At 39.8% G+C, this 16,254-nt stretch overlaps 1 long non-coding RNA gene across 1 annotated transcript; it reads right to left on the bottom strand.

The window, feature by feature from the left end:
- Positions 1–2,273: 2,273 nt before the first annotated feature.
- Positions 2,274–10,276, bottom strand: LOC130169883 (uncharacterized). Its single transcript, XR_008827900.1, has 3 exons — positions 9,915–10,276; positions 8,408–8,468; positions 2,274–4,238 (listed from the first exon to the last, which is right to left on the bottom strand). It is a non-coding gene; the product is annotated as an uncharacterized LOC130169883 (long non-coding RNA).
- Positions 10,277–16,254: the final 5,978 nt, after the last annotated feature.

Genomic DNA, 16,254 nt, shown 5'->3' on the forward strand with positions numbered 1-16,254 from the left:
TTTCATGATCATAAGCACAGCTGAAAAGGTATGTGCCTCTGTATGTGTGTGTGGGTGTGTGCATGTGGGCGGGTGTGAACGTGTGTGCAACATCAAGTTCTTCTCATCCGTGGGATAACCATGAGGAAGGTATTATAATGACCACTTACGTTCACCCTCTAGCAATGTTGCTAATGCCTGATGAGGTTTGTAATTTCTTCAATATGTTGTTAAGTAACAAAGAAGAAGGCAAATCTTTACACACCCAACCTGCTCGATGTTGAAGAATAAGGCAGATGATATATAGTTTACTTACTGTCAATAAATACCATGAAAAGTCCAAAACCAACAATAATTTCATCTTCTTAATTATTACTTGCCTTATTCCTGTTAGCCATAGAGCTAACATGCCAAATGTGTATTGTTTCACGGCAGAAAATAGTCCCCAAAAGATGCACTATTCATTTCTGGTTGAGTGATTTTTGATAAAAAATTACATTTTGGGAAGTTACACAGTCTTGTATGAAAATGAAACTATACATCAGTGACCCTTTTTTTTAAAGATTTACATCATCAGGAGGAACCAGGGAGCTTTGTGCTGCAGTATTACTGGAGTACTGACAAATGGACGATTGTTGGTTTTGATCTCGTCATGGAATTTTTTGACAGTAAGAAAAATAGAGAATAAGAGAATAGAAAATAGAATATATAATAAGTCACATGACCTTACAGCTATATTAATCACAGAACAATAATCTGCACACATACTGAATTGTGCATAATGGTATATCTTTAAGTTCATCCTACTTAAAAAAAAAGTATTATTACAAAGGGTTAATGAAAGTATAGCATAAAATATGGTATACCAAGTGTTAGAGTCCAATCACTCTTTTTAATAGCTTTGTAGCGGCCAGAAAATCAAGTATTCATGAAGATTGAGGAAGATGATCCAGTGAACTTCAATTTAATTGGTGCAAATTAAAACAATCCATCTTTTGCAGCTGTCTATCTATCTGCTATCACCACTTCATTGCTCGTCTTGCACCTTGATTACAATTATCTTTTAATAGCAAAACTTGTCAGCAATTTCTCTCCCTTCTGATTTACGTCCCAGCCCAACACAGCGTTGTTCCACTTATATAATTCATGTTTTAGTGTAATGCGGAGTGAGCCTCCACTGGGCAGACGCAAGATGTATTGACACCATCACCTCATATCTGCTGGGTGCTATGACATATGGCGAACTGTCTCTCTGCAGTATAGGCTGCAATGCTTCCCCCATTCATATAAAAAAGAGCATGTTTGCATGCCTGGGGTTTGGCCCCCACAGACTATGAGGAGAGTGAGGTACATCAATGGATTACAAAATAAATGCATATGCAGACACAATTTTTTTGCAGTGTCCAATAATGGTTCCAGGCAATTAGACCGAAAGATGACACTCTGACTTTTAATTTGAGACAAAGTGATCTCTCTCTCCTCTTTCATCCTCCCCGGCCTCTCACCTGATGTGCTGAGCTAAGGCCTTTCCAAAGATACATTGCTGTAGTCTTATTTTATCATAAAATGGGATCTTGCCATTTTCTCGCAATGACTAGATGTTGAAATGCTCGTCTTAAGTGACTTAAGATTTCACAGATGACACTTGCGGTGGTGCTTTGGGAATGGGACGCATTAATAGCTGTTGAGCTAAGCAGAACATAACATATTCGCAAGACTCAAGGAAAAGATCAACTGAAAACACCGTAAAACGCTTTGTGTAGGTGAGAACAACGGCTTCTTTGTAGGCTATTCAGTCTGCACTGCTGACTTTTTAAAGCCAAACTGTGTTGGAACTTTTGGAAATCAAACTTAAGTATACCTCTGCAATAGTTTGTAATGTCCAAGTGAGACCAGAGCGAATGTCAAAACTGCCTTCATTAGAAGAAATTGATATTCCGTATAAATCTTCCTTTCAAAGTATCAGCAGCAGACTCGTTGTTGCAGCAATAAAATATATCCAAGTCAAGATTTTCAGCATCAGAAATTGCTGGACATTACAGCAAATGAGCCATGCATGGGCAATAATCAACAGAGAGATGGAGAAAAAAAACAGAGCAAATATCAAGATATGTGATCAATGGGAAAAAAACCTTTGCTCGCTAGTATTTTATTGCCAATAATTATTCACTTAGCAGGGATAGTAGATGTTTTATGCTCCTAGAATTCCTCATAAACAAGACAATTAAAAAATGGTATAAAGAAGGTAAAAAATGAGAATAATAACAAAGAGATCTTGGGTTTTGTTTTTTTGTTTTTTTGTTTATTTTTACAAGTGACAATGATCTTTTTCAGTAACTCTGATGCATTTCACTTAGAAAAAAAAAAAATAAAGTAGAAAAAAGAATCTATCGGTGCTTTGGGGAATTGTTCAGCCATTTCCACTTTGCCCCAAATAAACTTGGATGTTCTCCATCCATCAGGTGACTACATGGAGAGCTGACCCGTCATAAATTCACTCTGTGGGGATGATGACAGGGCCGGAGCCAATCTTCATGAAAGTATAAAAAAATGGCAGTAGGTTCCCATCCCCCCCAATCCCTGAGCCCCCTTCCAACCCCAACTCACCCTTTACCCTCAGTACTGGAGCACCCTCACTATCTTCCTGCCTATCGCTCTCTCTCTCCTTGCACTTACCAGGCTCTCTCTCTCTCTTTCTCTCTCTCTTTTTCTCTCTCTCTCTCACCCCCTTTTCTCTCCATGGGTAAGCAGGTAATCATGAGCTGTCACAGAAAGGTGACCCATTAATGTGATGGATACGGTGTGAAAAACAAATGGTGTGAAACGTGTGGATTGCTGTCCTTACTGCACCTTGGCCTTTTGTTCTGTCATATCAATATCCACACAGGGCCTCATTACACCGCTGCACTACACAATGAGTGGAGCGCCAGGGTCAAGACTGCGCCACGCTCCCTTTGACTGGCTCCGACTGGGCTTTTCAGCTCAACCTCACCCCAAAGGACTCCCAGGTAAACAGGAAGAGGGGCAGCCTCTGGAGCCAGAGACAGCGCACATCATCCCAGTCTAAATAAGCAACCCCCCAGCAGTGGTGTATCCATCAGGGGCCCTGACTCTGTTGTCTATAGACGGTATGTCTGCAGGCAAAACTGACAATAGTTACATGGAGAAATCATTGAGCTTTAGTTGATGCGTAAACTGGTCTATTTGTCTAGTTAAGGTTTATTTTGAATTTCCTCTTTGCACTTGGAGAGTTGAGGTTTCCACTGCATACAAGTCTGGAAATCAAGTTTGTTTCTAAAAAGTTACAAGCTCTTCTTAAATTATGTCCACAGGGTCTCTTTATTCAATACGTACAGGTGCAGATTTTTTGTTCTTTTTTTCTGCAAACTTTAAGATTCCTCAGCTATGTATCACATTTTCCCCAGACAATGGCAGGTCACATAGTGATAATTGAAACTCTACATTGCCAGACTGTGTGTGAACAGCAGCAAAAGAATCAATAGGTACGACTTATATGAATGTGTATGGACTCCTAAATTGCTTCAGGCATGCTGTAAGATGGGCACTTAGATTTTCAAAGAGCCATACTGCCAGTCAAGGTCAGGAGGGGAAGCGGTGAGGAGCTACTGCATCACAGTCCTGGCCTAACCCTGCACTGTCCATTACACTTCCCCACTGGCTGGTCAAGCAGTTATTAAAGACCAAGGCTAATTCCACTGCCAGGACCTGTGATCCACAAAGTAACAGCTAATCACCAATTAAGAAATACTATGGATTACAATCGATTGATTTTATGTGCGGGATATAGACTTATTGTCCCTGGAGAATTGTGACTGAGTATCTCTGAGGGCTGCACACAGGTCATTCTTGACAGTCGATGATCCATGCAAATCCTCACATTAAAGACTAAAATTGTCTCTTGTTGATTGCAGGTTTTGGAATTTTTAGAGCAGGAAATATTTTTCTTTTAATGGCAGAAGCTGTAAATGGCTTTGGTTCTTTATCGATTCTACAGCGGAAGTAAAATACACTCACACATAAGCCAGTACAAGGGATGTCGATACACCCTCTGTGTTCCCCCTGAGGTCTACAGTGGTGGTCTAGTGGACACCTCAGATGAAACGCTGGAGACTCTATTAAGGACAGTGGTTACGGGCCACAGACTAATCTAGTATGACAAACTGGAGGTGTCCTGTTATTTCCAGACCCAGTGATGAATCGAGGGCTGTAGTCCCCCATGCTGTCATGTCAGAGTGGAGCTGAAACAGATTGAGAAGGAGCAGACAGCAGATTGATGTTGCAGGCTTCTTCCCTCTCCTCTAAAACCCACAGAATCAGTCCATTAGCCCTCCTCCCATTTGACTATCATTTTACACAGGCAACTGCCCCCACATTCAAATCTGAGACTCACCTAGGGGCTGAACCAAAGACATACAGCACACCAAGTCTTTAGCTTTCTTAGTTTGGTGAATATCCGAGCATTTTGAGTTTTGTTTACATTTCACAAATTTTTTTTTTTTTCAAGTAATGTTCACATCATTTTTATGTAAATCATCATGTTTTGCTGCTCTTTTTTTTGCAGCCTGTACCATTGACAGTTAGCTTCTTTATAAAATCTTATAATTGCTTTTCTAAACACACATTAGCTAGGTCTTCCCCATAAATAAATCTGCCCAACGGGAAGAGATACTTTCTTTAATATGTTAAATTAATTTTTTCAACAAACATAAAAAGAAAACAAAACTAAAGAAGCTCACATTGTTTGACATTATGGGAATGTGTTCATTTGCTTTATTGTTGAGTTAGCTAAGAATATAGATACCATCGTCATATCTAAATACGATGATACTACCAACAGACCTTGCCTAAGGAGTCACTGCGCATGCCAAAGTGATGATACAGCACTTGAGCCCCAGTTAAATGTGTAGTCAAACAGACATATAATATGTCATTCAGTGAGCTTACGAGGGGCAGGTACGCAGATTTTGTTGCCACTGGACAGAGACAACAGCTTCATGTTTACTGCACAAAGTCATCAAAGTGTTACCATGTGATTGAAATCACTGGACACATGACATAGACTGAGGTGTGGCAATTTTCCAACAGGAAGTACTGGTGGTGGAAGTCCAGTCAAAGGTCAAAGGTCAGAGGCAAATTTGAGATAAGTTAATGTTAAGGATATAAAAATGCCATAAATTAAGCAATGTTGCCCATTGTTATTTGATTGTGTTTATGATGTATTCATGCATCAAAATATGCGATAATGTCATAAACATGCTTCATATTTTTTATTTCAGTCAATTTTTAATTGACCCACTTTGGAAAATGTGGTTTGAAATGCGGGATAGCATGATTTCACTAATATGGGACAGTCAGATACCTTATTAAATTGCGAAATACACATTTAAGCACATTAGATGTGTAATACCCATAGTTATTCTGAGATCTTAGTGTTGTACTGGTTAGTTTTTTATTATTTTTAGGCAGATTGCAAATTATACTATTATATTCAGCAATTATAGTCTTTTGTTTGTTTGACATATTGTTTGATTTTCCACATACATTCCATTTTTCACATAACATGCAGACACATAGGTCTACAAGGGATTGTAACAGCAAAAACAAAGGAATTACTGAAATGACCAAACATGTGCATAGTCTCTGGCATAGAAAGTCATTGACCAGAGAAGTTTTTACTGTATGAACTAAGATTAAGGGCATTGACTTTTCCAGTCTTCTAATGAGTGTCCCAGACTTCAGCCTGATCTGTCCTACGTTAGGAATAATCTGGGATAATTTGGCACAAGGAATGCTGGAGTGTTAGATCTGCATTCTCCTTTGTGATATGTTATGAAACACTTTGAGGATTTCAGGATGGTATTGGGTGTGGATGTAATGTATTGGCTTCATATCAAAATATATTGGTGAACTGTCAATTGCCACAAGTGTTCCACATTATTCTAATTCACCCTCATAAAATTACATTTAAATTGAGTAGGCACTCTATATACGTAGAGGTTTGATGCCATTGATGCTGAACTGCCATTGAGCTCCTAACTTTGAAAATGTTTGGAGACTATAATTCTGAATTATTTACACTTATAGTGGAGAGAATCTTCAGCCAGAGGTTTACTACGGTTATCGTTAATGGGGGAATGAAGACAATGACAATGCTCCATAGTGAGTCCTGGCGTGTCTATCTGTATCCCTCCACCCCCCACCCACCCACCCCCACCCCTTCCGCGATGACCGCATCCCCACTGTAATGTACCTGTGTGTGTGTGAAGGACATCCCGACCGGCAGGGCTATCACAGACACAATCTCACAGCACTTTAATAACTTTGAGAGCGGTCAGCACCCTGCGCTTTAATAACACTCCCTGTCAGCTCACCCCACACTGCGCAAAATTGTCTCGTTGGAATTCTTTATGGTGGAGGCCAAAGAACTCTGGTGATGGGGATGGAATATAGCCACGATCAACCCACTTCTACCTCTAAATGGCTTTCCAAAAGTATGTTTTTATCTTTGGCTCAAAACAAACAAGGGAGAAGACAGGCGCTTGCTTTATGACGCAGCAATAAGCTTTTAAAATCAGCACTGTTGTGTTTGAAAAAAAAAAAAAAAAAATGTAGGCATTTTTGTAGAGTGCACCTAAAGTTCACTCAGTCATATGATAAAAATGTCAGAGCTGGCATGGCTGTTGAATGCACACAGACACACTGAAGAATGCTCCAACAGAAAGCTGCTATCAGTCGCACAAACTGAGACCGTAACAGAGGTGTCTCGTCCAAACTATAATTAGGATGTTACACTGTACACTGTATGTACACCTTTGAGTGAAATATGTACTTTTCCTAAGAGTTGGACCCACTGATAATCTTGCTGTGTCTTTTGTATAATTTGGCGTCATGCATGGCTGATATCATAAGCTGGAGTGTTTGACTTAACTGTAGCCACATTATGTGACTTCTAGATATTGAAGTTTAACATTTTCCGTTTCCTCTTGCTGCCATTTGTATCTGCTGACATGCAGAGTTGCCTGGTGTAGCTTCAGTGTTCCAATCATTATGCAAATATTTGATTATCTGTTAAGGGAGATCACAGCAAGTAGCTTCACAAATGCAGCATGTTTATTATCTCTAGTATACATATTAAAGGAAAATTCAAGCTGAGCGTGTGAAGTGTAAATCACCCTGTGCTGCACACACTGTGCAGAAACTGTGTTTCAGAGCTAATGATGGGCTCGGGCTGTGTTTTTGTGATGCGTCTGAGATTATAGCTCTCTCCTGCAGCACTGATGCTGCGTTCCTGGTCATCACTGCCTAGTACTACTGATTAACATAATCAGCCAACATTAGTTATTCATGTGATGTGCAGAAGCGCTCGGGGGGTCAAATCTTTGCCCTGTCTAATAACCTATGTTAAATATTAAAGAAGTACATGGGCTGCCTGATTTACATGCCTCTCATCCTGCCTTTAGATGCACAAGTAGTAAGAAAAAAACCCACTCTCATCCTGTGGTCCATTACTTGGATGCAGAATACATATATATAGTGTGCTGAAAATGTATTGCTTTGATGATCTGAGAACCTGCTGTTGTAATATCACAAGTGTATCCAATAATACATCAAGTACAAGAGCTTCTGTCCATGTAAGCTGAATATGTGATTGTCTCATACACAATCCAGCCAGTGGTAGCCATCATTTCCCTACACAGCTGCTCTGTATGTGTGTTTATACAGTACAAGAGGCTTTTTCCACTCGGCTTCATCTGACTGTCTGACAAAAAGGACCCCACTGGGCATGCATGAACTGACTTACTGCATCCTTAAGCCTACCATTTCTTGATTAACAACAATGAGCAGAGAGGCTAGCCAAGCGTTGAGCTGACCATGTTGGGTGAGCCGTGCGCTGGGTAGAGGAGGGGGAGACCCTATGGGCTGCACAGAAGGAGGCCTGCTATGAACCCCGAGGAAGTCATTAGGAGACCAGTGACCTCTCTGGTACAGAGCTCAAAAAAGCTGCCCACCAGCATGATGTCATACTCCACATGTCATCCTTCATCACAGCGACACAGTGAAGACTCCAAAACTGTGAAAGCTACATCATGTACCTGGCAGCTTTACCTCTATTTGATGTACAGCAGTGGCCTCAAGTGAATCAAGCATCACCGACTGTATCTACAAGCAATCTCAATGAGCCATGCTGCACTGAACCAGATGCAGTAATGGAATGTAAAGTATATTAAATCCACTATGGATGTATACATACATTACATATATTTGTGTACACCAAAATACACAGGATTTCTAGAAGCATAAATCAGCATGATATAAAGAAATCTGCATATAAAATGCAGGTCCAGATCCAACTTTACATAACTGTATCATTTGCAGCTTTGAAATACATTTAAAGGCTATTACATACCTGGTAGTCTTTATTTCAGGAAGTCAGCCATCCTCTCTGGGAATTATAAAAGTCCCCAGCCCTACAAAATAAATAAAAACACAGCTACAGCAGCAGGTGGATCTCAAAGGTCGCACTATATTCCAATTCCAGATTGGGCCTTTAATGACAACTAGCACTGTGGAAGTGAATGGATGCACAATTTATCAGCCATATTCCCTCACCCTGTAGGACCAGGAGGACCAAGCATGTAGACTAATGAACTGCAAACTCTCCTCTAGGCTTCCCTTTGTAATGATGGAACCACTCAGGATTTTCTTTCTTTTTTTTAATTTGATCCTTAAGAAAATAACAATCCTCCTTGGCCCTGCTCATTACTGCTTGGCTGTGGTGACCATTAGGAAATGAAAATAACTTTGCTCATTTTGTGCAAAGCAAAGGCCTGTAGGCTCAGGGTCTGAGTAAAGAATTGAATTTCTAAATATAACTTAAAAGCTCACAGGCTGCTATGCTCTCACATAAAGAAATGGTGTGATGGGTGGGCTAGTTTACAAGGCCACTAAATTGCAAATAGGATCATTTTTTGGTACAGAGCAATGAATAAGAGATTTCAAAACATGAAAAAAATCCTTATTGTGCATTTCGTCATTACCCTTTCGTAGGCAGAACACAAGCTGTGCATGACTTTGCAAGTGAGATGTGCACTGTTGGAGACATGGGTGATCTCACCCCAAAATAGTTTCAGTTGTTTTTAGCCAATTGGACATAACTTGAGCACCCACAGTGGGTGACTAGAACACACAATCTTGATGATGACACCAGGATGATGTGGTTGTCATGAGAAACATTTACTGTAACTTCATCAGTCGGTCAAACATCATCACACAGTAATTTTCTACAAAAAAAAGTCTGGATTTACTGCGCAGTATTAAGTTGTATTACTGTAAGAATTAACGCAGCCCATAATCCTTGATGTTAAAATGATCTATGTGACACCAGTGAATAGTTAAACTCATTTTGTCTGGACTGTAGGGATACATTGATGGATTGTGAAATGTAATGTATTTTATTGTTTGTACAAGGGTAGACATAATAAAGAGATCAGTTCAGTATGTTTTTCCATGATAACACTATCTTGTCAAAGGATATTTTGTTCAATCATAAGTATACACTGAGGATCCACTAAAATGGGTCATACAGAGCTTTTTTATTCTAAAGTCTGAAGTATTACACTTTTACTAGGTTGAATGTTATAAAAAACTGAACATGGAAATATGAGGCACACTCTCAGGCACTCATGATATTAGTCTAACTCAAAACACCACCATCACCAGCAATATACTGTAAATTGTAAACATAACATAGTAAAACTATTTCCGCCTTTATTTTTACCAAAGCTATATTTACTGGCTATTCAGTTGCTAACATTAAAAAAGCAATTTTGCAATTGCTACGTATCTTTAACATTAACAGCTGTTTACTTATAGTCTAGAAGAAACATTGCGAGTTCAGCATCACACTTACTCACCAAGAGCTGTCTCCAGCGGTGGTTTGCAACGCTAACGGTAACTGTTGCCTTTTCTTCTACTGAAGTTAGCATGCTAACGAGCTAGCACCAGCCAGTCCGTCACTTTCTGATAACGACTAGAAGTAGCCTCCGAGCTGCCCTGAAGACGTAGCGCTACTCGAAGGGCGTATCATAACATCTTGTACTATAACAACAACAATGTTTGAATCCCTTGTCAAGCGACAATCACCGACACTCTCTTCCAGCGAGAAACACATTTGGCGGCAGTGAAAACTTACAAATAGCCCCTTTAAAGCAAGTTCACAGTATGTAACGTTTTGCTGGACAGGAACAAGTGGAGATGACGGTTTAAGGGTGAATGCTAAAACACGTGTGAAAATGTAGCACAAGTAGAGAGGAGTCAGCTGATCGTTGATGTCAGTTACAGCAATATCTATGTAAAGCTAGCTAACATTAGCTAATATTAGCTACTACACTCCTCTGGTCACACCAGGCAAATAAGGCTGATAGCAACAAAACTCCTGACTGTATTGAAGTGAGGAGAGGTGTGTTTCGTTGTTTATTGTTTGTTCAGCTTTACATTTGTAAGAGAGGGTTTTTGTTATTTTGTATGTCAAAATAAGATAGTCTCACAAACCAGGGCTACCTATAAAGCTTTGTGTACTAGCTAACATAAAAGAGATGAAAGCAGATCGTCAACAAGGAAGACAGTGAATAAGATCATATTCAAATGAAGTGTTCATTTATTGGATTGGATTAACACTGTAACACCTAATCTACTCTTGTCAATGTTGGTGCTGAAATTTGATTTGTGCAGTGTTAAGGGAACAAAGCACACAAGCATAAAGTCTCATGGCGCTCGTACTCCATCCATTTACTCACTCCAAACACAAATGTGGTGGCAAGCCCGATGTATTTGGCAGAGACCAATGTCCAGTGGTTAGTGGATGAATGGGCCACAATATTGCACTGAGTGAGTGCACTCCCACATCGAGGCTGGACTGCTGTTTAAATCAAGCGGGCGGTCACACTCGATGTGTACATCACCACTGAGGCATGGTGAGCAATGAGACGCCTGTACAAGGCCCCTGCCGGCCCATTGCAGGGCTGGACTGCTGAGGCCCCTGGGCTGCCTAATCAAATCTGAAACCATCACATTCACTAGGCTCTCAGGCAAGGATGCATACAAAAAAAAAAAAAAACTACATCACCAATCATACTCCTCCCCCACTGCTCTTAAATACCACCATTAGGAAGGCATTACAAAGGAATATGTAAGTAATGGATGGATAATGTTTCATTCCTTCCCATCAGAAGAAGGTTTGTGGTTAAACGGCGGTCAGAGGAATCAGAGAGCACAATCCTCTGCTGGTCGATCTAGCCTGGTGCAAAAACACTTGTGATGTACAGTACAGTATCTGTATCAACCATATGCAGCTGATAACTACAATCTCCCCTCAATCTCTAACTTTCCAGACCTATGAAATTGATGTGTTTATTTAGCGTGTCCAAGCCAAGGCAGAGCAGTAATAGCCTTGTCTAGGGGGTGAAGATGGAATCCCGTCGCTTCACCATCGATGTAGGATAATGGTTTCCTTTGATGGAGATTTGGGCCATCTAAACATAATTAGGCAAGCGTGAACAATGATCTCCATAAAGTGCAGAGTACTAATTAAAACAGTTCAGCATTACAGCATTTCAAACATGACAATAAAAATAACAAGAGGACCCAAATGGATTGCACACTGTGCCAACAGTTCCAAGGAAAAAAACAAAACAAAACAAAAAACACTGTGTCAGATATTCACAGGGTGTTGAATTCACTCTAATGGAAATACAGCTGTGCAGAAACAATATGATTATAGAAAAATGTGTATAATGTGTATTACATTAATCACTTCTCAGTATTTTACTTTATTGCTGTTTCCCTTCTCAAATGGTATCTGTGAAATTATAACAAATTGTAAGATTCAATCACAAAGATCAGCTCTGAGCAAGAATGCGAAAAGTTATTACATTAGTCACTTGAAACTTAGAAGTCATGGTCAAATTTACCAAGTGCAATGAGTCTGTTTTGTTGGTGCTAAATGTGTAAGAATAATAGACAAGAACTTTTGAAAACTGTATATATTAAGTATTGTGTTAAATATTATGTTCTGATCACTGCTTTGACCTTTATTTTGTCTTCTAATTAACATGTTTCATAAGTGTTCACTTAAGCACCATTACATGATAGCCTTCTGATTACTAAGTACCTACAGTCCATTAATGCTACTGTCTAAGCGCATTTAAAGATCAGAAGATCAAAATTAACAAAAAGGCTTCCAGTGTGTGTGTGTGCTTGTGTGTGTATGTGTGTGTGTGTGTGTGTGTGTGTGTGTGTGTGTGTGTGTTTGTGTGTGTGATTCGAATAGCCAGCCTCTTGAGAGGCACATTGATTCCAAAATGAATGCAAGGCTCGAGAAAAATGGATTTCTTCCTTAAGATGTGACTTTATATCTCTTCCTTAAATCCCTGCAGCGCTGTGTGCATTTGATTACACACTAAGAAGGAGGAAAATCTTTGCATCTTTATAAAATATTCATCGGAGTAGATGGGTGAGGCAAGGCTCTGTAGATGGTTGCTTGGTGATGGAGGAAATCTTTGGAAGTTCAAGTGGATAGAAACAGAATTTTGTGTCTGCTGTGTAAATCACAGAAGTAGGTCAGGGATTTTAAGGCCACAAATGCTACAAATCAGCTGGAATTTGGTACCTCTATTGAAGATATGGTCCAAAATATTTAATGAAGTGCTCCTTTTTAATAAATGGTGTGCATCTACTAAATGAGCTGATCAAGTGATTTACTGTTGTGAGATGGCTTTTGTTACGGCATCATTCATCCATTTTACACTGACAAAAGATTGATTTAAGATATGATCATGATTAAATTACAGCTGGATCCCTTATTATGCACTTGGCAGTCTCTGTTCTGCGGTGCCCCTGTTAGTTGTATCATTCTTTATATTTTCCAGTTTTATATCCACGCGGTGACATTCCTGCAATGATCACAAATTCCCAGATACATCAACCCCCAACATCCCTTATGCCTTACAACTGTGCACCACTCTTAATGTCCTTGCTGTGTCCTATAATTGTCTGCTTAACTTGCATCACATGTAAAAATTAACAAACATATACATCACTAAATTGGGCTCATTAGTGATATTAATACAAATGTGTACAGTATGACCACACTACCAGAGCTCCAAACATCACTTTTATCATAGAAATTAACATCAATTAGTCTCTGTCTGTATTTACCCTGCCTTTATGTGCCCTAACTCACATATAATGATTTTCAGTGCAAAGTATGACTGATAAATGTCTTCATAGTTTTTTGTCAGGATTCCCTTATTTGAAATGAAAGAATTGCACATGTAACAATCACAAACTCCCTCAATCAGTAACTGAAATCCATAAATGGCTGATTGGATTGTCTCCCAATAAATATCAGCAGTTCATTACTAAATTATAATTATATTGTCTGTGTGACTGCTGAACGTAATCAAGGTGAAATGAGTAGTGACTGAAATTTTGAATGCAGTCATACTTGGCCTTTCAGAAAGCCAGAAGGTGTCACTGTTCATGCAACACTTCACAAGTTGAAAGCACCCTTGTGATACAGTTTGTGAAAGTGGTGCATGAATTACATTAGAACCATGGCAGTTGAGAGTATAATATATTATTATTTTAAGATGACAACACAATTGCCTACTTTATAGTATCTTAAAATAAATACCAATTCCAGGTTAAAGATTGTAAATGTCCAAATACATACTATAAAGGATGTAATAAAAGATTCAATACTTACAAGTTTGTACTTATGATTATACAGCCATTGTAATGTAATATACTTACACTGTAATATATTGTTTTAATATATTATGCCTAAATTACTTTCAAGAAATTAGGACTAATATGACCAACGAGCAAACAGCCGATGTGAAGCATCTGAAAGCTCTGAAAGCAAAAAAACCCCAAAAAAACAAAAAACATAAACAAAGCAGAAAAGACGGAGACGGCACACACGCACGCGGACACACAGATTGAGTGGAGGGGCTTGTCAAAGGAGTAATACCCCGTGCTTGGTATCTTCAAAACTGACTGGATGACAAACATGTCTGTCAGCGCTGTGCCAATATAGTTTAGGGCCTCTCGTGATGGGGCACACACCCAATGACAGAAGCAGGTCATTTCCGCTCCCTGGCATCATAAATCCACCGTCTGGCCCCTGTCCGGCTGCTGATGCTGCAGAACACCACACACAGTGGACCTGTCGGAGCACCATGAGCTACTGCGCTGTCCCCATGGCACACACAAATACACACACAAATACACACACACACACACACACAAACACACACTGCGAACATTCTCTCCTTACGTAGCAGTAGCTGCCAACACAGTGTCCCATCTGCTCTTGTATGACAACTCAGGTGAGTGAAAAAAAATCTATCTATCTATCTATCTATCTATCTATCTATCTATCTATCTATCTATCTATCTATCTATCTATCTATCTATCTTTCTTTCTATTTAGTGTACTTTTTGTTATAGTTTACAGAGCATCTTTCAGAATTTTTCCCCCTTGTCAAGGAAGAAAGCAAAGCTGCCATGCTGTGGTTCACCTGTCCTTTGTGCAGAACCTGACAGCTCATATTCCTGTCTGCAGTAAAAACTGCATTTAATATACAGTAGCATTGCAAGAATACAGTGTGAGCACGTCAGCTGGGGGGTGGATGAGGGATACTGCACATAATATATTCATGTTTGCTTAAATCAGGCTCAAGGTTAAAACAACACCTCTCTTGGCGTCACATCTCTTTGGCAGAACACAGAGTTTCGATGTGTCAAACATGACACCTCCACTCACTAATACAAGAGGAATAAAGGATGAATGATAAATAAGTCTGCATTTTCAACAACCTTCCACTATATACCCCACCCTCGTGTTCCTCTCCTCTCCTAGACAGAAATACAAATAGGTCATCGAGCTTCATCCCCCTTTTGCCCTAACATGCAATGACAGTCTTTAAATTCCAGTTTGAAGCCGCTCCCCTAAGAAAAAAAAAATATAGGAAAGTCTCTAATTTAGCATGAAAAGGTATTAATGTTTCCCTACATAAGGCTAGGGATCAAAATATGTGCTTTAGGGAAGCCATGGCTGCTTTCAGGAAGCCATGACCGGGGTTGAGCGGAATGCTAAATGCCATACATCCTCAAGGTTATCTCTGAAGACAGAGCCCTTTTGGAATCTGCCTCTGCTTTATTTTCTTGAATGCATGCATCAAGCCAGCTGAACGGAAAAGATGAAGGTGACTCCTAGAAACAAGTCAAATGCTCCCTCTCTGTGCACGCTGCCCGGTGGTTGTAGGGTGTACACCTTGCTGTGTTCACAATGAATGGTTTGCAATTTGAAGGGTCCATATCAGCCAGTGCAGTCTCTCTCTCTCTCTCTCTCTCTATCTATGTGTGTGTGTGCAGTGTGCGGCTCTGTCTGCGGACCGGGATTAGGCAGAGGTACAGTAAGCCAGGGGCTAATACAAAGCACTTAAATGTGAAAAGTGTCACTTCCATCCCCAAGTCCCTGAATATTGAAATTAGGTCATCAGTGCAGCAGAGGCCAATTTTCACCCTCATATATCATGACTGCCCCTGCACCCAAGGTCTCATTACACCATACATGGTCAATAAGCCATTAACATGCAGCAGACAATGTGTAATGTTCACACACAAAGACAATGTATCTACTGTACAGTAACAATATAGTGAGTCAGGGTTTGTGTTATACAATAATTCAGGGCAGAAATATACATTTTACATTGTGGAGAGATAGAACTCACTTGAAGTATCTGGGCTTGTTTTGATGCTGGTGGTTGTTTGGAAAGGCATGGAGAAGCTTTTGTATGCAGAGTCCTAGCTTTTTCCAACATCAGTTTGCCAGTGTGATATTCATTTGTTGGAAGCTGTGCTGCATAAACAAACAACGCCCAAGGCTACAACTGGCTGGTTAAACAACCACAGGCTGTTTTCTCTTTTCTCCACCATAGCACATTGTAAATTCCTTGTTGGACCACAACATGCTCTGCTATGTTTATTTAACAAATAGCCTACATGTACTGACAATTTCACCTTATAATATTTACACCTTGCATCTTAGAGGAGTATTGTGATTTATGTGCAGGCTTCGATTGATAAATCACAAATACTTGACGTAAAAATGTGTCAAATATCATCTGTAGTGTGACAGTGGAATTGTTTAAGTAATGACCGAATGGTTTCCACTACATATCCTCCCTA

Source organism: Seriola aureovittata, chromosome 5 (assembly GCF_021018895.1).
Source record: "Seriola aureovittata isolate HTS-2021-v1 ecotype China chromosome 5, ASM2101889v1, whole genome shotgun sequence".
NCBI classification, from domain to species: Eukaryota; Metazoa; Chordata; class Actinopteri; order Carangiformes; family Carangidae; genus Seriola; species Seriola aureovittata.